The sequence below is a fragment of the Nipponia nippon genome, unplaced genomic scaffold (genome assembly GCF_047370975.1).
Source record: "Nipponia nippon isolate SJK-2023a ecotype South Korea unplaced genomic scaffold, ASM4737097v1 scaffold_4, whole genome shotgun sequence".
Taxonomy (NCBI): domain Eukaryota; kingdom Metazoa; phylum Chordata; class Aves; order Pelecaniformes; family Threskiornithidae; genus Nipponia; species Nipponia nippon.
This window is the reverse complement of record NW_028262358.1, coordinates 39,303,040-39,328,814: the sequence shown is the minus strand read 5'-3', so window position 1 is coordinate 39,328,814 and position 25,775 is coordinate 39,303,040. Positions and strand designations below refer to the sequence as shown.

At 40.4% G+C, this 25,775-nt stretch overlaps 1 protein-coding gene across 1 annotated transcript in view; it reads left to right on the top strand.

The window, feature by feature from the left end:
- The window catches only part of KIF26B (kinesin family member 26B), a 307,647-nt gene that overhangs the window by 169,031 nt on the left and 112,841 nt on the right, over nucleotides 1-25,775 (top strand). The gene's annotated exons all lie outside the window — the stretch shown is intronic.

The following is a 25,775-nucleotide window of genomic DNA, read 5'->3' as shown; positions in this document are numbered from 1 at the left end:
TTTTACTACTTGAGATGTGGGCATACATTTGATTAAGGAGCCCATATGAGAGCAAAAATCCATTTTGAGTCAGAAAAAAGAAAACAGATTTCTTGGAAGACGTGTTTTGGAAAAATGATTATAAGGGGCAGCAGATACTTAGAGGTGCTTCTGAAGTTGAAGATGTGGAGAAAACCTGCATGTGCAACTAAGAACAGAAGTGACAGCCTTGTGATTTTCTGCAGGTCTTTGGAGGAGGCCACATCAGTTGAATGCTGCAGTATTAAACTAATTTGTATGTAATGAAGGATATTCTTACTAAACCAGCTGCTGAAATTCTCTGTCTATGGAGAAGCTGAACTACAGGCATCAGCTGAGAGTAGGAACCTAATACAGATGCTCTCAATGTCTTTTAGAAGAGTTTACCTCTCTCCACAGGCTGTATAGAAGCTAGAGATACTATTTTTTTGGACAGCTAAATCAGGTTCACGTGGTTCAGCGTTATGTATACACCTAATTGTTTTCTATGCACTCCCCCTCACTGGAGGTGACATAAATGTGAATTTATGTGCAGATTTGGGAAGAGTAAGGAAAGTTACTGATTCAGCATTTGGCACTCTAATTATTTCTTGCTGCTGTCAGAACTGCCCTTCTAAAAGGAGCCTAACTGTGACTTTTGCTCTTGGGCTTCTTTCTGGGTTAGATCATACCTGTGCTGCCTGAGGGATGCCCTCCTCCAGTTATATATAAAGCCCTTGCCCAAACAGCGCTTTTACCCTTTAAACTCAGACAGTATAGTGAATTGTGTGGGTCTGGTGAATTCACTAATAGACCAACCAACATACAAGCTAGACCCAGTCTAGTCATACAGTGTAGCTGCTGTTTTAAACCTAAGGCATTCCCAAATGAAAATGTTATCAATTTTAATGAAAACTCTTAAATAATGTTCTCCACAGATTGTAGTTAGAATAGTTGCCTCTAAACAGTGTCTCCACTGATTGCTGCTACATGGCTCGTTTTAAGATTGCTTTCTTTTCCTACTTTGTTTTCAGACTGTAAATTAATTTAGATTATAATAATAATTTGCCTCACATCCTGCCAATTAAAAAAAGAAGAAAAATGGAATAGCAGAATTGTTTTGCAAGGGACAATTAGATATCTTGCACTGCCTTAGGTTGCATTTCTGTTTGTTTTCCTAATTTCCTGTGAATACAGTTTCACGTGTCTCTTTTCACCTCTTTTATCTTTCAGGGGGATTGTCAGCAGAAAATTCTAATCTAATTATTTGTGGATCATGTTCTTGCTGTGGAATGCCTTTCTTGCCACAAACCCATTGAAAGGCTCCCCGTGGTATTTCTGGCTGACATCTTCCTAGCCCTGGAGTTCTCCTATCCACATCCTGGTCATGTTATTGAGGAGAAAGTGTAAAACAACCTCTTTCACTAAAAGACCTTCAAGATCCGTACATGTTAGTTTTTATGTGGCTTGACTGGTGAACATGAAATGCTGCCTGTACCCCATGCAATACAAAATGTCACAGGTCCTCTGTGGACTGTGGTTGAGAACAGCATGTCTGAGTAGCCAGACGGTGGTCGCACTGTCACAGCGCTGCCATGACTTAATAGGTATTGCTGTGGTCATGCGTGCCAAATCAAAGCTATGCTCTTATGCAGCAAAACCTGCATCAGCTAATGAAGCAAAGGATGCATCATTGCAGTAGGCAGAGCCAAAGTAGTATCAGATGGTAAGAGTTCCTGCAGAACAGGATGTATGCTGGTGTGTCAGCACCACAAGCAGTGGTGAGGGGGTATCTTAAGCAGCAGTTGTTGCAGAGCAGAAATAACTTCCAGATCAAGTTCACACTTGTTTAGTTCACTGTCCTCTTTATAACAAGCAGCTTGCAGCTTCTGAGGAACTGAAAGAAATTCTGTGGGGGCCAGGCATAAACACATCTTCTGACCGCTAGTACAGCACTGCGTGCTTCATTTGATCTAGGACTCTTGAGTAAGTAGCAACCCCTGCATCATCAGCTTGGCCAGTCAAGTGGTGCACAGCATCCTCCTGGCTGAGGCCAGTTGGCTGCACACTGTGACTATTCCCTAACAGACCAGGGCAAGGGAAGAAATACCCTGCAGAAATGAAGGAAATATTGTGCATGCAAGTCCTCAGCTAGGTTGGAATGGCATTTCTTCAACAGTCTGGATTTTGTACCAAGGTTTGCCATTTTAGTAACTCAACTGTAGAGAACATGTTAAGCTGTGAACAGCACTTAAAGGCCTTTCTTCTCCTTGTTTCTTCAAATTTAACCTTCATTATTTAATATTCTAGTTCACAGTAGATTTTCAGCAAACAAATTACCCAAAATTTTGATAGAAACATTGAAAAAAGCTGTAAACATTAGATGAGACGAAAATCTTCATTTTGGAAAAAGCCTCTCCTTTTTGAACTACTACAAAGCCCAGAACCCTTTGTCAAAAGGACTTCTGCAACTTAGCCGACTGCAATGGAACAATTGCTGGAATATATCAGTGTTATCTATTACAGTTCACCACCTCATACTTGTAGACAGCTCCAGTCAAATTGGAGAAAAATTATGTAGACGTGGAAGGTAGGATCTAAAACAACCTTAGATTTTTTTTTTACAGAGACAAAGACTAGCACATGGAAGATAAAATGTGTCCTATATCTGAAGGTAAGTCAGAGGTTAGTGACAGTGAGCACAGGCATAGGATATGTCGCTAACATTTGGACTTCATAATATAAATGGCCAGAACACTTGGGTTTCTGCTAGAGAAAGAAATGTTAGGCCAGCAGAAGAGAATATTTGATTGATCTTTTGACCCATTATTAAACAGTGACTAAAACGTTAAGAGTGTCAGTGGAAAACAAGGTCCTTCACTGATGGAGTAGTCAAGGTTCCTCTGAACTTTATCATCTTTCTGGCATACTCTAACATTGTAGCACCTGGGAAAGGATCTGTTGACCTGTCAGTTAAATTTGCATCCAGTAAATTTATCCTTAGGTAGTGCTTCATCGTTTCATCCTTGTCAGAGACTGTTATTCTAGTAGCTACAGACACCTGTGGACAAGATACAGCTGCCATACTCTTACCCAAAGCTGCTCTGTAAGGGTGGGGGTTGTTTTTCTGATAAATGTTTTCCATTAACCACCAGGGCTGCTCAGCAGATGAGTATTTGTCACCATCTCTTGTCTTTCCAGGCTTGTGATTTGCCTTCTCTTGCTACTTATGTTGCAGAGGTCTCTGCCTAAGCTTTATTTATGTAGGTGTGCACTGAGGCTGTGGGAGGAATGGGACAGGATGCTCCTTTGCCTTCACACGCTGGAAGGAGAGAAGTCAGTTCACATTCCCTGCTCCCTCTACCTCTCCAAGGGTACAAAGCATCCCAACGGGTGGAGAAAGGGATAAGGATATGTTCTTCACTCACTCTCTTGACATATGCTGTAGCCACTGAGAAGGATTGATCCTGTGGGAGGTAAGGTGTACCCCATAAATATGTGCTGTACCTGCTCCCCAGTGTAGTGAGAGAGATCTATCCATCTATACCCTTCTCCTGAGTCAGTGTGATTCAGAGCCATCTCCTTAGCATTTCAGAGCTTTTAATGGTATAAACCAAAGCCACTGATACCAGCAGTGAATACCTATTGTTTCAGTGAGGTGTCTCACTGAATACTCAAAATCAGTATTTTTATTAAATGCTAGCTGATTATTAAGAGCATTAGTTGCAGTCAGGATTTTTTTACAGCCAACACTTTGTGGTGTAGCCCATGGTGACAGAACCATTGCATTTCTAAAAATAAAGGAGGGCAGTAGTGAGATGTAATTATGCCTACCTTGTTATTAGAATTAAAGTATACAGCACTGAAAATACCATACTTGGAAAGAAAATGTATTCCTAAATATCAGCCTGTGAATTGTCTCAAACGTATTGGCTTGAGCACAATACATTGTTAATAGTATTTAAGCCAGATTTTAGGTATTTAGATGCTTACTGAAACCATGTAGAAACCATTCAAAATTGGGCCCTTTTATCACTGTGAAAGTTAACATTGCTCTCTCTGTCAAGGTTTAGTACAATGAATTTAAAAAAAAAAAAAAAAAAAAAAAAGACTAAGAGAAGCGAACACAATTTCAGATGGAGGAGAAAGTCAGCTCTTAATCCTATTTGTGGGCTGTGCTCCAGTTGGGCTAGCCGTGTGGGTAAGGGAAGCAGGATTTGGCACTGGGAAGCAATAATGCCGAAGAAGACATAGGGATGGAGAGATGCAGTATGCAACAGCTAAACTATGTTCTGTATTTCCAGAAACGCTGGGATGCAGAAAGGAGAGTTCCTCTCTCCAGTGATATGATGCAGGAACATGGGGAATACTGGCTGCAGTGCAGTGAGAGAGACTGAGAAATCGGGGAGTTCAGAGGAGGGGATTAAGAATAATTAACAAGTCCTAATAGAAAGGACTAAACATGTATAGTTTGGCTAAATGGTGACTAATGTGGCCTGAGGGATAGAACAGCCCACAAATATTTGAGGGATGTAACTCCTCCAAAGAGGGAGAGAAAAATAATTATTTAGCATAAAGAATGAGTTGTAGCTATAAGTAAATGGAAGAACTAAAACAAAGAAAAACTTAATCTGAATATTGGGAACAATTTCCTGAATGAGAGTTCAGCTGTTACCCCCTGGAATAATCATTCCAAAGAAGTGTGGGAGCCTGACTTTTCCCTCTATTAAACGCTTGGCCAGAAAAATACCACACACACAACTGAAGCAATCTTGGTCTTAGCGTGAGAGAAGAGAGGAGGTCTAGGGGTCCACCACCCCTAGTCTCTCTGAAGGAATAACACATTCCTCGACCTGTTTTTCTTCCCTGATATTTGGGGCTTTTTTCCTCTGAGCAATCAGTTCAAATTTCAAAGTGTTGTCGGCAGATATACCTGTATATAGATGCAGCTGCCCTGGGCAGGATGAAGCCCTTGTGTCACAGAAGGCTGGGTCCTGGCTGCCTGGGGAGCAGCTCTGCAGAAGAGGACCTGGGGTCCTGCTGGGCAGCGAGCGGACGTGGCCCGCAGCGTGCCCTGGCAGGCAGGGAGGGCACCAGCGTCCTGGGCAGTACTGACAGGAGCAGAGCTACAGGTCAAGGGAAGGGGTTATGCCTTTCGGCTCAGCACTCATTAGACTGTGTCTAGGCACTGTGTCCAGCTTGGGGCCTCCCAGTGCAAGAGAGATGAACAAGCTGGAGGAAGCTCAGTGGGGACCACCAAGGCCCTGGTTTGAGCAGGGGGATGGACTGGAGACCACTCTTCCAACCTGAATTATCCTCTGATCCTATGCAGTATCAGTCTCGTTTTGCTAGAGACAGTGATGCGCATCAGAAGTTTTTGTAAGAACAGTTTATTCCAGTTTGTTCTACAGAAAAATATGACATGATGTACAAGCTTAAGAAAAAAGATGAAGAATTTTTTTTTTTTTTTTTTAAAAACAGTGAGTGTCACCGTCACCTTGCACACCTAATAATATGTACGGTAATAATATCTTTTTTTCTGTTGATTAGGTCTTCACATTTGTACTCTGGACAGAACCTGTGCTATTGGGTGACACTGATACAGTTTTTTTCCTGGGAAAGAAGGAAACCTCAGAGAAATTGCAAACAGCATTGAATCCTTGAGACAGTTCTGCCTGTCTAAGCCACAGTTGTGTCCGAGGAGTGTGTGGCTTTCCCACTGTCCTGGTGCTCCCTTAGCGACATATTCCTGCCACTGCTTTCAGTCACATCCCCTTTGTGCTGGTGATGCCACAGGCAAGGCCTTTCTTCTGAGCAGACTGTGGCGTGCTTGCTGTGCACACTGTATGCCATGTGATGCTACTGGGAGCTTATGCAAATGCCAGCACTCGAGGTTCTTGCAGCTGTAGGGAGGTGGTGCGGTGTTGCTCAGAGTGTCTCTTTGCTGCTAGGAGGACATGCTTCGCTTGCTCTGACATTCTGCCTTTAGTGCAAACATTTATACCTAGGCCAACTGAGTTTAAAATGCTTTAACATCTGAATTTTATGCAGGTATAAACAAATAATGAGTTTGCAAGGTAGTGAAAAATCAGGCCTCAGGTCCTTAGGCCTGCATGGTATATCATCGACCCCGAGCAGGCTCCATCGTTATTTTAATAAGGAGACATGCAACAGTGATTCTAAAATCTCAGGAGAGTTTTTGCAAACACGCTTAAATCAAACTGTAGTTAGAGAAATGAAATTGAAAGTCACGTTATGGCAACAGCTGGGAGAACATTAATGGGCTGGGGGGAAGACAAAAGAAAGGACCGTGGTGGCACAGAAAAAGAGAGAGGGGACACAGGGAATCACTCCTCATCACACTTCTGGCTACACCTTGATTTCATGCCAGTTTACTGACCCCTCTTCCCCTTCCTTCCCCTTGTTGTGCCAACATAACTCTTCGTGGGTCTGTGTTGTAAATTGGATCACTGGTAGGCTAAAAAGGCAGCTCTTCAGGGGTGTGCTTGCTCTCCCGACATGACAAGCTGTGACCAGCAGGGCAGCAGAGGTAAATGCAGTTCATCTTGGCCGTTACATGTGAGCCTTGGCTTTTGCACTGAAGTAATTGGACTTGCCTTTGCCATCAGCCATTCCAACAGCCCAGGTTTGCATGTATACTAGAGAAATATGTGCTACAGCTATTTATGTTTATGTGTACTTGGCTATGTAAATTATATTTAGCTCATTTTGTTACAGAGGTAAAAATTACATTCTATGCATGTATGTATAGAAAAACAGTGTACATTTTAAAGGCTTAACCTCTTCAGCTCTCTGCAAGGGAATTCTTGGGTTACAGGTTAAGTGCAGTCCCAGCAGGTGTTTGCATCTCTCTCTGCCTTTCCCAGTTACACACATGCTGTGCATCTTGCTCTTTCACAGCCACACTCGCACATTGGATAGCATGGAACAGAGAAATGGATGCAGTTTCTTTCAGAAAGCAGCAGGGAGATGTTTGTAATGTGCTATTCAAAACCTCCTATAAATGAGAAACGTATGGCTAGAGCAGGTACTGTGTGGGGTGGGAAGTTACTGTGAAACTCAGTTGAGATGCCTTCCCAGATGAAGTCTGTTCAGCAGTGGTAGCGTGTGCCTGGGGAGTCGTGACTCTTCCATTCCTTCTGGCTTTGCCCTCTCCCTGTGGATTTGGGGATCTTTACGGCTGTCTTTCTTCATCTCCATACTGTTGCACTTCCGTGAGGGAAGCTGCAGCTCTAACCAGGAACATCTGAGCAAAACATTTTATTATCAGACATGAAGAAAAGTTTCTTGCATTTGATTATCTAGCCATAATGTAGTAATGATAATGACGGAATGGAAGGCAATGTAAGTAATGTGATTATAGTTATTTGGATGGCAAATCAGAGGAGTTTTATTACCTTCTTTGCTTCTTTTATAACTTTCAATATGCCCATTTTAAAAGCATAATCAAAACAATATGTTTCCTTGGTTTATACATTAGTCACTATGAAAAGTTCCTACCATTGAGATATGCAGATGTTTTTTCATGAAGGGAAGGCTTAATATTACATGTGAAAGACGTGCCTAAATGGGTCTTTCTCTTTTTGAACCGGCATACCAAGAACTAAATGGATAAAAACCAGTAAAGCATTACATTAACCTTTAGTAATATTCAGTTATTGTAATTTGCCATATTTATTTATATTTTTATTAGCTGACCTAACTTTCATCCTTTCATCTTTTTTCTCCTATTTTAAAAGCCATTTGTGGATTAGGAGGCTTTTAGTTTTGTATCGAATCGGCATAAAGAGTGGGACAAATTTCAAGCTCTCCATGAACCAGCTGCTATGAAATCATACAGAAATATGTGGTGCGACACTAACTTAGATTTCCTGAAAACTTGCCCCAGATGTGTTGTGCACAGTTATATGTTAGTGCCTGAATGATGTTTTTTTGGGGTTTTGTTTTTTTTTTTTCCTTGAAGTTTGCAAAGTTTCTCTGTGGCATTGCATTTCTGGATATGTACTACTTCTGATCTATACACCTGAGCAGCCTTGGGAGAAGCAGGCAGTAGCTGGTTGGAGTAAAGCTCCACAAACCTGGGTACTATGCACACAATTCCTCCTTTAATTCTCATCAGGTTAGTAACTAAAGCTGGATGAACAATTGGTTTTTGGCTTGGCATCGGAAATGAAAGCAACAAAATTCTGATTTGAGCTAGACACAACATTCTTTTCAATCTGATACAGACAATTTTATTTCTCTTTCCATGTATGCTAAAGCTAAAAAAAATTATGCATATGTGGTTTTAAGGCACTGAAATGTTTCACTGTTTTTTTTCAAAATTCTAGTACATCCCTTCATCGTAAACACTGTTTGTGACCAAAGCTATTAGCTAACCCCTAACCTAGAAACCTAAGAAACTGAGGACCACGTCCTGGCCTGTGTTAGTGTCTATGCTGGCAGAGAGAAACGGTGGAGGCAGCATGGCAGCTCTCTGCACCGGCAGCTCTGGGCAGCACTGTAGCACTCGCAGGCTAAGCTGGGGTAGTGGCTAATGAGCCAGCTGGCATACCACAACCTTGAGGGATCCTTCTAGGGTTCTAGCTAAATTGTACATAGATAGCTGATGCTTCACTCATTAGCTTTTGGACAGAAAAGTGCTTCTTTGCCAAGGAGCAGCCACAGGTCCCTTGCCTCCCTGAAAGTGTATGTTCCTGCCTTGAAAAATTCAGACCAGGGTTAGTGGCTAGCGCCTGTAAATACCATACACTGACTGCCGCCCTCATCTCTGAGCTTGCCATTTGCAAGGAAAGACCTATTTTCCCCTTAGTTTTGGAATGATTTAGATATTGTGTAGGCTTAATCTCCATGGCACTCTCTTCCTCTAATTCAACCTGCAAGGATTTATGTAACCGACATTATTACAGACTAATTAAAACTAGCAGTCTTCAAATGGTCACATGTACTTCTTTATACTTCCTTCGCTTGTGGTGATGTGACAGACGGTGTTCAAGCATCCAGAATAACTGTGCTTGCTTCCTGTTATATAAGATGTCTCCTTAAAATAGACTACTGAGAGATTTTTTTGTGTTGGTGCCTTCTTTTTTCTTCCCCCCAACCAGCTTCACAATATCACAGCACTGTCTTCATATAAGCCAGCGTGACTGCCCTTCTGCTTCTGCTGTAATCTTATTTAATCTTGGTGGAAAAGAACATGAAAATAAGTTTTGTTTTTGTCATTCCGCTTTTTCCTGTGGCATCAGATAGAGAAGGGGAGATGGCATGGTCACATGCCCTATATTTATACTCCTTTAATTACCCGATGTGTTGTTCTTGAAGTTTTCATGATAGTGAGTTTATCTGCAGCAATGGCTGCCAGCCTCTCTGTGCTTGCGAGCCATTTTTACTCCCAGCCAGGTGTTCAAGGGCTGATGCAATTCTGTCATGCTTGAAAAAATTCTGCATCTCGCTTGGTAAATAATGACAACGCAATCATGTCTTGCTCTCCTAACACACACCGTGGTAACCCCAGTTTCGCTAGCTTGCCCCACCAGCCAACTTTCCTGAGAGCCTCCTAACAGTTGTATTGACAAGCTCCATTTACGAGCTGGTTGTCTTCTAACATTAGGGCTTTCTGTAATCTCCTCCTTCAAGAGAATGAGTATTTTCCACTTGTGTTTCCTTCAGCAGCAATACAGGGCATACATCATGGTGTGGGATCAGGTCTGCAGAGAGGAATCCCTTTAATAACTTGGAAAATGCCTGTTCCTGAAATTTGTCCAGCACCTTAAGGTCCCATTAGTCTCAGTAGGAGCTAAAGGCATGCAGCACACATCACGGGAGGTGCTTAGGTCCTTGCAAAACTGAACTTTTACAGAATATTTATACATTCAGAAACAAGTGATCTAAGATTGGCCTCAGTGAGCTTCAGAGCACGATCTTATCTTCTGAGATTCATTGAAACTGCCCCTAACATTATTGATTTGCATTTAATGTGAATAGAGTGTGTCTTCATGCAATGTTAGAGATGTGAAACATAACCATGCAAAAAGGCCCTACAGATACACTGTTTCTCTTGGTACAAAATGCTGTCTAATTATGTGTCACATAGTCCATGGGTCTTCTTTCCATATCTTCATTTTCAGAGGTAGATATCTAGAACAGAAAATAAATCCAAAGGGGAGTATAAATGCTTTCTAGCCTGGCGAACAAAATGCCAAATGAAAGTCTAACTTAGTGCCGCGGGCAGGAGCTAATAATAGAGTAAGGACTGTAACATCACCCGCAAATGGGCATCAGCGTGCTAGCGATGAGCTGAGTGCATTTCATCTGCATGCTGTGTTTCCAATATTATTTGATTAAATGAATCAATGGGGCAGTAACCAGACAAAGCAAAAAATAAGTAACACGACATATATGTAAAATAGCTACAAGAGCACATAATGAAATGAAAGAAAAAAGAAGTCAATGATATTGATGACTGAAGGAGAGAGGTCTGTGGGCCAGCAGCTTTGTCTGGCGCAGTGTTGTGCTGTCCCAGCTCAGGTGTGAAGCAGCGTGGTGATGCTTGCCCAAGCTAACAAGGCCCTGAGTTGACTCCCTGTCCTGCGCTCCACACCGCTTCTGTTCTTTGGTTTGTGCATGCGGGGCTGGTGTGGGTGCTGAGCTGTACAGGGGAAAGCGAACTGGCTGTATTGGGTATGTTCGTGTATATATAAAGCAGTCATTTTGGTTGTGGGGCATATTTCTTCTTGGCAAAATAATTGTATCAGTACAGCTGCTCTTGTGTAATTGCAATTTTATCATTAGGTGGTACTTTACATTATATTCCCCTATTCCCCTTGCTGTTTGCAAATAAACTGTACCGGAATAAATACCTTCACACTAAGAAGGTTATTTGCTTTAACCATACTGCTGAAATTACAGTGGGATGACTGATGTTTAGACAGGGACAAAAAAAATTTGTATTTATATGGCATAAGTTAAGGTTCGTCTGTCTGTATCAGCTATACAGTGCTTTTGCACTGTAGACACAGAGCGTATACCTATTGCTTTCCCACCAAAGCACCGTATCAGGGAGAAGAATAAAATTTATATTTAGAAATTTAATGAAATATTTCTTGTGGTGCAAAAAGGTGATGTTATTAGCTACTTTAAGCTAAAGTATTTCCCCCTCTCCCCTCAATGTTTGTAGCCTTTTGAGTTGTATCGTTCATTCTTGAATGACTGCTTGACTGAGGCTATTTCAGTGATGCCCACGGTTTATGGTGATATTGCAGGTGGACAAAAACCAACCTCGGTCTGAGAGCATGGGAGGCCGCGCTGCTGCGTGCAAAGCTGGGCAGAGGAGTCCCCTGGCTGCTCTATCAGCCTCGCTCTTCACTGCGAGTCTGATGGGTCCTGTTAAAGCCAAAGGACTGGTTTTAAACTCTGTGGCTCTGTGAGAGGGTGCAGGGTTGGGTTTTTTGGTTATGAGAAGGGAAAGTGCTATGATATGCTGGCATCTGCAAGCAGCCTTTTAGAGAGGGCTGATTGCAATCTACATTTGCTGGGTATTAGGACACAGAAGAATCAGGGTGGGAGGATGAAGGGAGAGTCTGCCTGAGGCTCCTCAGAGAGTACTGCACAGTTTTGTTTTGAGGCCAGGAGGCCTGAACTGATAAAGCTAGGAAGCTTAAAGAAGTCCCAAATGGATCAATACCTTACAGATAGAATGAAGTTTTCATTTTGATCTGAAGCTTCAACAGGAGAACGTTTTACTCCAGAGGAGCTGGAGAGTCCTTTAATACAAGGAGGCAGCCCGAGATGTGCCAGATCAGTCAGGCAACTTCATTTTAACTACACTACCCACTCAATAAGGTTTCCATCCTCTCTTGTTTAAATCAGATAAAAGCATTTCAAGTGAGAACAGCATCTTGTGACATTGGAAACTAAATTCCAAGTTTTATTTTCTGTCTAGCCATTGTGTTAAGGAGTCTATGCTAATTTAAAATGACCAATATACTAGATGTGTTGGGGTGACCAAATTTTCGGAATGGAAAACAAGGGCTTTTCTTGCTGCAAACACAGGGTGAAGGAGCATTTGGACTGGTTGTGCCTTCCTGCAGGTAGCTGTAGTAGGGCAAAAAGAACAAATTAATCTCTGTTATTTTCTGGTCTGGAAAGCAAAGTATACTCAAATTTTTCTGTATGCAGGATGTGCTTTTCCAGATAACCAACAACCCAGACTGCAGGGCATCAACATACGCAATCAATTTTCTCAAAAAAATGTGAAAAGCTACACTGCTATAATTCTAATATCAACTGATGGGTTTTGCGGTCCTTCCCCAAGGCCAAGCTGATTCCTTGCAGTACTCTAGGCAGTATATACTCTAGGCCTTCTTCCATAAAGCCCTTATTCTGAAAAAATGTCCCCAAAAGATGAACCAGCATTCTTAAGGGGAACCACAATGAAAGAATTTTGACTTGAAAGCTCTATCCATGGAAATATGAGGCAACCTGAGCTTAGAAGATGGACAGTTCTGGAAGAAGATCGCATCCATCTGCCTCTTGTAAGTAGGAAGAAAGAGAATGCTTCAGTTTCAAAGGCCAACAGTAACATAAATTGTGCAAAATTGGTTTGATTTTTTGAGGTAGCTGTATAAAACCATTTAAGATATTTGAGTCATAACCTCTTTGGCGGTGAGTTTCTCAAGAATATGTTGCAATATGCATCATCTACCCTATAATGGGATGCATAAGAAGTCTTTGATCAGTAAACAGCTTCTTCATTCAACTCCATAAAAAGTTTGATGCAACAAAACTATAAGTCTCCATGTGGTACAGAAACACAGTAAATGATAAGCTAACTTTCACTTGGATACCATCCGCTCTCCATAGGAACTGCTGAAGCTATGTGATGCATAAGCTATTAGCTGACCTCCTCCCATATTTCTCTAATCTGAGGTAGTCTATACTATTCCTGGTATGACCAAGGTTTTGCTTTGAATGTGTTGCAGTAGTGCACAAAGACATCTGCGAAATTTGGAGTTTTGTCTCATTCTATTACACAGCACTTGACGACAGTGTCAAGTTAAGATACAGTATTTGATTCAGGGCCTTTAATGGGGTGCCTAGCCAATGTCCAGATGTGTGCTCATTAACAGAAGAAGCCACAGCACATGACTGATTTTCAGAAATTCAGCTTAAGTGTTTTTATCTTTGACATTACAGAGGTACTGTTTTCTGCACCTTTGTAGGTGATCTCTCTTTCTCTCTCTGCTTTTCCTGCCTGTGCGTTTTCATCTTCAATTTCAGGGGCTGACTTCTACAAAATGCATCATTGTACTCTTGATTTACCACCACTGAATTCCAGGTTTCTGTTGATGTATTCCTTTCAAAGCAGTAGTGATTTACCACTTGAAACCAGAGTTTCACAGTGCTGAGTTTGTCCCAGGTGCTGTCTTTCTCCAGTTCTTCTCCTGTCCTCTCTCTGGTATAAAAGAAATATAGTAAGAAATACAATTTTTATCTTATTCTTGGGGTGTGCTATGTGACAGGGGCCAAATTGCAGCTGTGTGTTACAGAGAAGAGAGATGGTAGGATCTGGCTGCAGGCTGTCCTGCATCTTGCTTCCTGTGTTCATAAGCTTTTTCTGTATAGCAAATGGGAGAGCGGGATAAAATGTATTGTAGAACCACATAGGTGTACTTTGGCAACTATAGGAATTTCTGAGGTAGGTGTGCAGAGAAAGAAGTACTGGAATTGTTTTCCAAGTCCAACAGAAAACTCTGTCCATAAGATTCCTAACTTGACATTCTAGTTTCCTGACTATGGGATATTTATTATGAAGGAAGTAGATGAACTGATTTTCCAGACCTCATCAAAGAAGGAACTTCACAGAGAATTGATTCTGCTCTGATGGAGGCAATGCAGTGGCCTGATCTCTTGTGTCAGGGAGCAGCATTACAAAGGGAGAGGTATCTTGGAAGAGTAATTTTCTTTCTGTTTTTTCAAGGATTCTCTGAGTTGTTGGTAAAAGTAATTTTTAGCCTACTGTTTGCTTTGATGATGAGGACCAGGATTTTTAGAAAACCATGCTTTGTACCAAGACACTGTGACATGGGGGATGTGCCTTTTGATAGGATTGCACCAAGCAGGAGGTGCTGTGTGTCAGGAACCTATGGGTTGTTGGAGAGGGAGGAAGCAGAAGACCTCAGCGCTCAGAGAGCGGACCTGGCTTTCGGTAGGCCAGCTGTCCAGGACGAAAATCTTCAGGTGCAGACATCTCTGGGAAAGCTTCAGGTATTTATTGAGCATGATTTGTCTTATTAAAGAAGAGGAACAGAAAGTTTATCATGCTTCTAACATTTGACTAGAGAATGGTGGAGAAAGACAAATAGGATGGCAAGAAGAGAGCTCAGAGTTATGGCTGAATCTCCCTGCTTGGGAAATGAGCTTTCATTCTGACTGCACTAAGTGGAACACTCATACCTAGCTCTCATTAGAGCAAACAACAATATTTCGGCCTGCAGATAATAAAAATATATCACAACAGCAATGTCTGTATCCAAAAAGAAAGTGGATTAGTTTTTTATGCATTTTAAGAGGGAAAAGATTTTTCTGGCTAATATTGCTGCTTGTATTTGTCATACCTATCGTGGACCCATGAGACTCGGAGACTGCAGTCCCTTTGGTGATCTGAGCAGGCTTGCTAATTCCTCTGATTTCCCTCCTCTCACACTCATCAGCCTTGGCTGTATTTTATCAGTATTGAACCTGAGTTACTGGCACTTTATTCAGGTGGAACAGAGGTGCAAATATGAGTATTATCAAAAAAATCACAAAAGAGGTTGAGATCCAAGTGAAATAAAACAGCAAATACGTTTCTCTGACTTCTTTATATGTGACAGGATGCATTTAGAGAAACACTTTTGGCACAAAATTTTGAGCCAAAATTGTTGTAAATATGTAAATATTTTTTCATTTTTAGAGGTATTTTCAAAAATTTACTTTTGCTAAGAAATAAAAATACATGTCAAATACTTGTTCAGTTTAGCAGTATGCCCAACTGTCTGAGAAGTGCCCTCAGAACTGAAAATTAACTGGCTTCCACTGAAATTTGTACAGGTAATAAGCTTGTGCCTGTGCCACACATCTATACAGTTCACTTCTTTCTGGCAGTGTCTTACTACTTTGTGTGGTGTATTTAATTTCATGTTGTTTTTTATTTCTCTTTACTGGAAATAGAAAAACAAGAACAGAAAGTTTGTTTAAAAAATAACAGTAATTGCTAACAGTAATAGTGTTTTCCAGTTTCATAATTTTTCGTAATAATTCATTCTGCAGCATGATTAAAGTAGGTTAAATATTAAGGTCGGCTCCCAAAGGAGGTGGGGTCTGAGCTAGCAGAATGCTGAGCATTCCTGCAAGAGGCTGGGCGCATAGGACTTCCCCTGCAAATGGTAGGATATGAGGCCATTTAGTGTTGTGCAGAATGGCTTCCTGAAGCTTCAGTAGGTAGAGATAGAAGGTCTTATAACAAAACATTGAAGGTGACTTGCGTGAAATTTTTGTCAAATTTTTTCCCCAGCGAGAAATGTGGATTTCATTCAAATTAATTTACTTCATCAGCTTCTGTTGATTTAGCTTATATCCTCCCAGAAAGCAAACAAGAATCAAGAATTTTTTTAATATGTTTTGGTTACACCCTTGTAAAAAGTAGTAGTTATTAACTTCTTCAGTTCGAAATTGTAGTTTGACATTTGCTTCAATTATATTTAAATTAATATTCTAAAAATGAAAACTTTAATTTTAGATTGAATAAATTGCTGAGACTGATGCTAAGTAATTTTGTTGAAACTTTTCAGAGAAAAGATATTTTGAAAGAAAGAACAAAGCATAATATTTTATTGCTTTCCGAATTATAGTAACATTTCTTTCATAGCATCATTGGATCAGAGAGGCTGCAAGCGACCTCAGGATGTTTCTAATTCAACCCCCTGCTCAAAGCAGGCTAAGCTCTGAGGTCAGACAGGTTGCCCAGGACTTTATCCATTTGGGTCTTAAACCTCCCCAAGGACGAAGACTGCACAACCTTGCTTGGCTGTCCTCAGGGTGAAAAAACTTTTCCTTATACTCTGTCCAAACTTCTCTTGTTTCAACATATGCCCATTAGCTCTTGCTCTCCTTCCATGCTCCGATTTGAAGAGCCTGACTCCATCATCTTGGTACCCTCCTTGTAGGTACTGGGGGGATGCTGTTAGGCACCTCCAAAACCACCGTAACTGTGTGAATCTACTGAGGAGACCTAGATTAAATTACTATTTACCACCGTTCATGAATTTCTTTGTGCTTCAGCATATCTCCATGAAGGTGGGATCATAAAATTTCTTTCTTTTGTTTTGTCTGTATTGCTTATAAGCTATTGGGGCTGGACTGATTTTAGCACGTGTGCAGTCTGTTAAGAGGAGGACCTCACTCTTGGGCCTTACCATATTATACAATAGTAATGGTGATAGTCTCTAGTTGTTGAAAACAACTTGTCTCAAAGAATTATCACTGTCTCATGGTAGTGACTTAAATAAGTACAAGCCTAACAGGAACTCTTAGAGGAAATATTTTTTACTACGACAGGAGATTGCTTGTCAGAGCTGGGCTTAAGTGCATTGAATTTCAGTGCATCTGCGTTGTCAGAATAGTTTACCATTTGTATGCTGGTGTTATTTTAAATGTGCTTGCCTCCAAAATATTGAGGAGGCAAAAACCCCTGTAAAGCTTACCTGCCTTTTGGCCTTTTTATGTATCTGTTTAATTGTTCTGCCAACTGGAGAGTTAAACAATGACAAAATGGACTGTGAATCTGTGGCTGGCTGCTTTTCCTCCTGGTGTTATGAGAGGTTTTTGCTGAATGGGACAGAGATGAAGCAAAATAGCTTTCCACACAGCGTGTGGTCAGGCTTTAGCATCCAACGTAATAGAATAACTGTAATCGTATAAGCTCCATAAAACTTACAGTTAAAGAAATTGCTTTATGTGATTTTAAGGACTGTTATTAAACGGCCAGCGGTTTGTGGGCCTCTCATTGCAAAGCTTCTGTTAGTCACATTTTTGAGTTGTAATAAACTGTCATTACTTCTTGCTCATGAGGAGAGTCAGCTATGGGTGGCCTAACCAGGAGTCCTGTCCCATGGTTTGAAGTTTGCTAGGTTGTCTCAGACATGGTGAAAATCTGTTTGCCAGCCATCCCTGGTAACTGCACACCTATGCCCCTAAATATTTTCCAGCTAACAACTGAAGACTGACATATCTGAGTGTGTTTCTTGTTTTACACAATAACAGTACAAATATTAAACAGTGTACATCTTCTTATTACTTAGTGGCAATGCTGGCATCTTACGATCTCAATCTAGTATATACAGGCAATACTTCTTAACACCCAAAGCTTGAGCTGGACAGAGCTTGGTTCTGACCTTTCCTTGAAAGATACTAGTGCTTTTGCCCTCAGCTCTGTGTGACTGAAATTAAGGCTACTCTGGTCTGTGCTTGTCAGTCTCCTGCCTATGCAGTTTTCCCATGGGACTTGAAGATGCATTGCCAAGTAACCGTGGCAGTAATTGGTAAGTGCTTACATTTGAATTCATTTGAGTTATAGTAAATGTAGCTGGTTTTCTTCCCATATTAAACTAGTGCTAAACATCTGATTTTATTTTATCCAAGTATAATGGTTTAGCTTGCTTCATGCATTAAGCATGCAGTGACACATATCCAACTCATCCTCAGAGATTTCCAAGAACGGGATAATGCTGTGAGCACTGTCATCTAACTGACCACCATTTTTTATAAAAGCATTTTTTCAGAGAGAAAAATAAGCTAGATTAATAATAAAAACAACGTCTACCCACTCTCAAAAAAAAGACTAGCGATTTGTCTTCTGCCTTTGAGTGCCGAACGTTTTCTTAGAGTTGGGTCCTTCTGCTGGTCACCAAAATCACTCTTTTCTCTAAAAATGCAGGTTGATTATGTGTGTCTGCAGTCAATACCACAGCAGGAAAGGTGAATCTGGTCATTTTTTTAGTTTGTGTGGTGACCTGGATCAGTAATGCCTGAAATTTAAGAATAGTGCTAAGAGGAGAAGAGAATGCTGAGAAAAAGAAATGGGAAAAAAAGCAGAAATTATATTTCTTTAGCTAAATGTATCAAGCTATTAAGTCAAGATGTAGTTTTCTTGATGGGTACTATTGAAGGACAAGGGTATGATTTCTTGCAGAAATTCCAAATGTGATAGTTTATTTGATTTGTTACTTTTTTTGGCCAACATTATGCATGAGAGCTAATTAATGATCCTGTTGCCAAAGACAGAAGGACATCTGTCACTGAATCAGGGTTTTTCAGGAACTTTTAGGTTAGGTAAAAAGATCTTTACTGGAATACAGTGATACCTGGTGAAGAGAATCTTGTGGATCAAACAGTAATGACATGAGACATGGTTTGTTTTGTAGCTTGTCATATCCTTCTCTAAAACTGGGAGTTCCACCCAAATAACAGCTGTGTAGTATACGAGTCCTGTGTCCTGCAATATGTACTTGTGTAGGATGTTGAGTTTCTTCTTAAGCTATTGGTCTTCAAGCATATTCATCTTCTTCATTTTGGTGCAACCTAGGAGCAGCTCTGTTGCCAGTGAATTTACCCAAATTTGAACTTGATAGAAGAGCAGGTCTGAGCTGTTAATTTCACTTAGATTGCCTGTGTGCAACAAGCCTCAGATTTTGTAAGACCTGTCCTAAATAAAGTTCAAAGTCCTATTTTGACTCTGTTAGAAATAAATAAGTTAAAATTAATGAGTTTCTGGACAGTTACAATACAGTTCCAGGGGAGAGTACAGTCACTAAGGCACTGTGTCCAAAACATCTGAATTAACCACCCAAGAAGTGAAAGATTGCAGCCTGGGACAGCTTTATTGTTGCTATGAAATTGAATGCATGCATAAAAATAAAGAGAACAATAAGGGGCAAGTGTTTACTGGGCATTAGAGAGATGTTTATTATACCTTCTACAGCATAAGCAGAAAGCTCAAATTATCTCCAGATTTTAAAGGCATTGTAAAATAATTAAACACAAATACTAAGAATCTTACTGGAACTACAAATCCAGGAAATGTTCCTCTGAGGATTCTTATTTCATTCTTTACATGCCTTACTAGGCTGTAACACCACAGCCCCGGGTTTGGCCACACAGAGAATTGAAGTGGAGTGAAGTTGCCTTGATTCTCATTTGTAGCTCGTAAGTCCTGTTGGAAGGCAGAGAATGTGGGCTGGGAAGGGACGTGGGCAAGCCAACCGCAAGATTTCTCGCTCTGTCTTTTTGCTTTCGGACTGGATGAGAAGAACTGTTCCATGTAGAGGTGCGAGAAAAAGCCCTTGGAGGTTGTTCTCGCTCTGCCATGGAGCATGCTTCTCAGGTGGTACCCCCCATTTGCAGCAGATGGTGGAGAGGCAACCTGGCCCCTTGCAGCAGAGCAGGGCTGTTAGTTTGTTGGTTAGACATCCTGTAAAGCCTCTCTGTTCTTTTTGCTTTAGAAGATGCAAAGGAAGGCATGGCACAAAGGAAGCCATGGCTCCTGGCCAGATCATTGCCCTCCAAATAGAAAGATGAGACTTTGCATGAAATCACATTTAGTACCACGTGCCTCAGATTTTAAGGTCGGGGAAGTGATTGCCATAGTAATTCAGGCATATTAGCCATGTCAAATAAGTATGATTTAGAGCACCCTTTGGCACAAGTCAGTTCAGGAGGTTAAAGCAGTAGCAGCCAAAATAAATGTGAAGAAAGAAGCAAGGGAGTGAAAGCAAGTATGCAGACAGGGCAGAGGCAGGTATGGGGCCTCCCCTTCTGGTGGCAGTACTCGGGTCAACTTGGCTGGAATGTCACCTTAGTGAGCCTGCATCACCTATACAGGTGATTGGGAGAAACAGAATCACTTTTGGTGATGATTCAGAGAAGCTAGGTTAGATCCCTATAATTAGAAAATGTGAACATCCCATTTAGTGCCCTGTGTCCAGTTTGTATAGGCAGCATATACCTGACATAATTCAGTAACTAAAGATCCTGGAGAAGAAGCAACTGTTGAGTGACCCTGCGTAACCGAAAATCAAGACTGGCTTTTCTCATAGGAAGAAAGCCTGCATGGCTGTAATTTTGCTGTATCCCATTGGTTTTCCTTACAGCTACATGAGGACCTGTATGATATGATGACTCATTTTATATAAACATATTTACCCAAAACAGAAAATACACCGCAAACCCAAATTTGCAAACATTTGAGTTGAAATAATCAAAACTAATGGCAGGCTTCCAGTATATTTTTGTTTGTCATTCCATCAGTTAACTAAAATACTATGCAGACTACATTTTACTTAGTTAGGTGACAGTCAAGAATTATGGCTGGGGTTTAAAACAAGAAAAAAAATCAGTAGGGCTTTTGTTTTGAGGGTGAGGCTTAGTAATGGTGTCTTTCACTTTTAGGTGCCCAACATGACACCATAGGATGTGAGTGTTTCACGCTGGGTAACCAACAGTGTTGGTCACAAATGTAGATTTATAACTAGTGATAGATCCGCACAAATATGCTTAGAGAGTTTGTTCAGGAGACTGATTTCCAAGCTAAACTTCAATCTGTTTTCCAAGCCAGCACTAAGATACAGCAGGCAAGGCAGTTTTGGATAAGTAAAGATAGTGTTTTAATTACTAGGGAATATCATTAATCTCCTTTGGGCTTGTCAAACCAGCACATCCCTTGCATGTATAAAGTTCATACCTTACTGCTTGAATGGTGCACCCAGCAGAGAGTATTTGTCTTATAAAATGAAATCTATGCCCCCAAATAAAGAAGAAAAATAGATTTTTAGTTTTCATGAAAATTGCAAATATTTACATTAAAGTTAGCTAGTACGTGACTGTTTAGCCTCCACAGCTTGAGAGAGCCATTTTCTCTGTGGAAAATATGATATGAATGTGAGCATATTTTCAATTTTTATTTTGACACAGAAACTGATATGCCAGCTCACTCGCCCCTATGATCTGGAATTCTCTGTCCAAGGGTGATAAGTACTGGATGCATCATAGTGTAATATGAAACTCCAGTAATGAATAATTATACAGAGAGATGCACCTAAGGAAATTTCTTTAGATGTCAGTGGTGAAGGGGCGTGTCAGGTACTGAAGCGTGAAGAGTCAGTGTTACTTATCAATAATGATCTTTGCTGACACAAATGTTAATATTTTAATTATTCATTTAAATGTCTAATCTCCTTCTGAATCTAATGAACCTGCTGGCCTTACTGACCTCTACTTTGACAGTGAGTCCTAAAGTTTTAATTTTGGCTTGGATGATGTGTTGGTGAAGAAATAATTTCTTTTATTAAGCTAAATTGGTGTCCCTTGAATTTTATTAGCAGTGCCTGTTTTCTTACTTAAGTGAGAGAAAGTAAATATGCCATGAGTTGGCATAGCCAGGCCCACTGTGGTTCATGATCTTATATGAATTTATGCCAAATGAGGTCCCAATCCACTCCGTTCGAGCTGGAGGCACACGAGCGTTATGTATTGCAGCAAGGCTTTATTCATTGTTCTTTTCTTTAAGTGCTGTATCACATAATTTTGTTTTGTTGGTTGTTTTTTTTCTCACCTGACTATTGCTTAGTAAGAAGTGGATGTATGGATTTATCCTCAGTTTTTGAAGATGCTTTTTGTGAGCAGCCAGAGTTAACTTAGGCACCGTGAATTTTCAAACTGTTCCTTCCACAATGTTTCCTTACGTATGTTGTACTGTAACCATTAGCCAGTGACTTCTCTAGGCAAGGTATTTACAGAGCTTTCCATAATGCCTTTTATTTTGTCTGAAGAGTTTCATCAACTTCCTTCTTGTATTGCTTATAATAATTGCTTATAATAGTATGAATATTGCTTATATAGTATGAATAACTTTCTTAGCAGAGATCTTTGCATCATCCCTAGCAGTGCCTTTGTTCTGTGTTAAAAATGGATTATTTATTCCATTTCTATTCGTTCATCTCTCTAGATATGTTTCCAAAGAGCATACCTTGCCCCCTCACGTCTCAGAATTACCTCTAAACTAGTTTACTTCCATTTCTTCAATGAATCCCACAGAGAATCTTCAGCTTTCAGAAAGTTCATATCAGTCATGAATTGGTGTCCAGTGTCAGGGAGTTAGCTCTACAATGAATGTGTTTGAAAATCCCAGCCTGCCAATGGAGTTCTAAGGGGAAAAAAAATATATCACCACTTCTGCATAGGTGGGAGGTGAAAAGTGTTCTGACTGCCCAAAGATATACCTTCTTAAACTTGTATTTTAAAAAACAAAAAGCAGAGAATGTCATTTCAAGAAATGACCTCAGTCTTTGCTATGAATCAGGTGGACATTCAAAGCAGTTCCCCTTTTCTGCTACCAATCCATCAGTTTTATTTGGATTGAACTGTAATCAGCTTTCTAATGGCCCTCCTACAATCTCAGATCTTGATCTTCTGATTATTGCCTCTGCCACAAATCTTGCAAGCTTTCAAAAAGTCTCCAGCTGCTTGTTTACATAGGGACTCTCAGAAAAAAATAATCAAAATTAACTGAAGGTGTGAATCCAAAGTATATCAGCTAAACTGGATTAAATCTGCATTACTTTGGGAGATAATTCAGTAAAATGACATTAAAGACAGTTCTGTTGTTAACAAGTCTGTCCACACAGTTGTCTAATACAGTTTAAATTGCACACTTCAAAAATTTAATTTGGATCAAGTTCTTTGTGTGTCTCTGTGGACAAAATCCCTACCACAGCCATACCGCACGCAGTGGGGAAGCGGTTTGCATTGCACTGAGCCTGCTGCGCACCCCTGCATAGTTCATAGCTGATATCATTTGGCTCATGTGGGATGTAATGTAACTTGGAGTAAGATCAGCTTATTGTCAATACATAAAGCCATGCTGCCATCATCGCCATTACCATTACTACAGTAGTATGCACATTTTCAAGTGGAAATCAGAGTCCTGTTGTACTAGATATTAACAAAAACAAATTAGCTGGCTCCTGTACAAAGAGCAGAGTCTAAACAGCGGCTGGCTGGACTGGGCAGGCTGCGAGCCACAGTGGCATCAGGTCTCCCAATGTCCAGCCTGGTACTTTGCCTGAGAAGTCTGGTGGTCCACAAAGTCTGCATGGGACAGCCAGGCCTCTGACCTGCCTTGAAAAGTAAAATGTGAGAATTTCTAACCTCCTATGCTAGATCACAGGGCTAAATCAGCTTCAGCTGGCATGACTAACTGTGTTCAGAGCAATGCTAGCCACCCAAGCTGAATGATTTTACTCACGCAAATGTGCTCCCAAGAAAGCCACACTGTATATGTTTGTGTCGTGTTGCAGTCTACATCTGGTTAAAATACCCTTCTCTTCCCAGTTAAATGCTCTGGGAATTACCTGAGGCTTATTGCCTTTTTGATCCCCTTCAAAATTCAGTCAAGTCTGATAGAGCTTGTAAATGATTTTCTAGCCTGCCATGCATTGATTTTTCTCTCCTTGGGGAAAAACAGAAAACCCCATGAAGTTGTGAGATATAGTTCATTGCTTTTTCATATATTTTGCCAGTTGCATGCCAAAAATATAAAGGAAAATGCAGGTTCTTCCATTTGAATGCAATCTCAAAGGTTATAACTGTCAAACTAGAATATAGTTCCAAGGTTTTGAAAAGGCCAGGTACCTCCAACAATATTTTTTCTTTAAGAAAATGCCAGCTATGGGCTTGGGTTGGGTCAAGAAGTGGTATGTATTACACTATCAGCTTTGTAAAAGGAACAGCAAATGCTGGAGAAGCATTTAGTGGCAAGAGGGATAATGGCTCTGTCAATCAACTTAGAAAATGGTTTTTAGGAAATGTGTTTTCACCTGAGGTGAGTCAATGAGACCAGATGTATGACCAGGGTGGGTGGAGCCACTGCCTATATTTAAGACTGGACTACTGAACTTGACACGGGAGTAAATTTTTCAGTGTGTTTGGCCAACATTGGTATTTTCAGTTGTTGCACATAGTACAAGGTTTTGCTTAAAATAATTTTGTAGTGAAGCTAAGACATACAGAAAATCTTGACTCAGCATGGACATCTTCATAAAAGCATTAGTGATGGACAGCATGGAAGCTGAAATCATTGAATCCTCTCAAACCATTGAAATGTTGCTAGGAAAAGGAAAAATTGCTGCTTTTTGCTTTGGTTTTGATCAACACGTTTTGATTATGTTTTCTATGAAAAAGAAAGCAGACTCTTAAAAGAGAGGTCCAGGTTATGAACTGCAGCATGTAGGCTAGAGGGAAGGGGTAGGACAAGGACAAGGAGGTGGTACAGAAACTTCTGAGTCATAATTCTCTGTCAGATCAATTAAAATCTCGCAGTGGTTTTCTTTTATTAAAAACTAATCTATCTGCAAGTGCTTTGCACTTGCCATAGGCTAAAAGAATACATACTTGCAGTGCACACAGTGCACACATGACCAGCTAATGTATGGCAACTTCATGCCCAGCGGTAATTTGTTCATGTGTCTGAGACTTCTGATACAAACACAAGGTACTTGCATACTGAAATGAGTATATAAACACATTCAATCTTTTTTCCCTGATTCCTTGGGATAAAATAATGTAATTACTTTTGTAAGTTCAGTGATGGGTAATATATACTGATACTAATGTAGCTAAAGCTTCTTAAAACTTAGGAGGATTTACAATTATTGGTCTTGACTGTCACACTTAAGCAAGGTAAGGAGAGCTACTGTCAGCACAGACTACTTTTATTTTATACCTATCTTAAGTCACAATTTGTCTGCCAAAGCAAACAACATGAAAATAACCTCATGAATTGTTATAGCCATCTCCCCTTTGAGATGGTGCTCTAGTTGACCTGCTCTGTTTAAAGTGCTTGTTTTACAAAAGGGAAGCTGTGGGACAGTGTGATTAATATTAACGTTATCCCTGGGCAGTGCAGAATGCAAAAGTGTTGGAACAAAACAGCTGCAACAAAGGCTGAATGTTGAATTGTCTCTCAAAATAAAATATTTTGCAAAACAAAAGTACTCAGTGTTTCTGTTCCAGAAAAGCTTAGGTTTTTAATCATAGTCTATACAAACTTCAGTATGCTTATCTAAGAATACTGTGGTATTAAACCCAGTCTTCATTGTTTTCCCTGCTTAGTGGTTAATGCAGCTGTAGTTGGTATGTTTGTCTCCATCTCATTGCAAAGAGCAATATTTTCATTGGTCACTGTTTGTTCAGTTTTTAGATTGGCTTATGTTTTAAGAGGTGATAAAAATTTAAAATAGCTAGTGCAAGGCTTCTTACACCTCAGCAAACTCACCTGTGTATTTAATACTCGTTAACTTAACAGTGGCTGCTTACATCCAAACATTGCACAAGTATTCGTTTTCTAATCAGGGGCTTATAAATGACAAACAATTCTGTGTGACCCATTTGGTGACTGAACTTAATTTTAGAACAGAAAGTGCCTTCGATTTAATTGGAGGTTTTGGAGCTTTTTTGCAGGCTGAATTGTTTCAACAGATGAGATAGTGACAGAGGCCTGATTGTCACCCTACTTAATGCAGACTGTCGAAATTTGGAGCAACTGTCTGAAGTCAGAGGCGTTAAAACTAGTAATAATGAGTGAAGAACCAGAATTATAAAACTATTGGTATCAATGAGGTCAAAACTGAGATCCTACATAAACAGCAGCCTGATAAATACCTTTA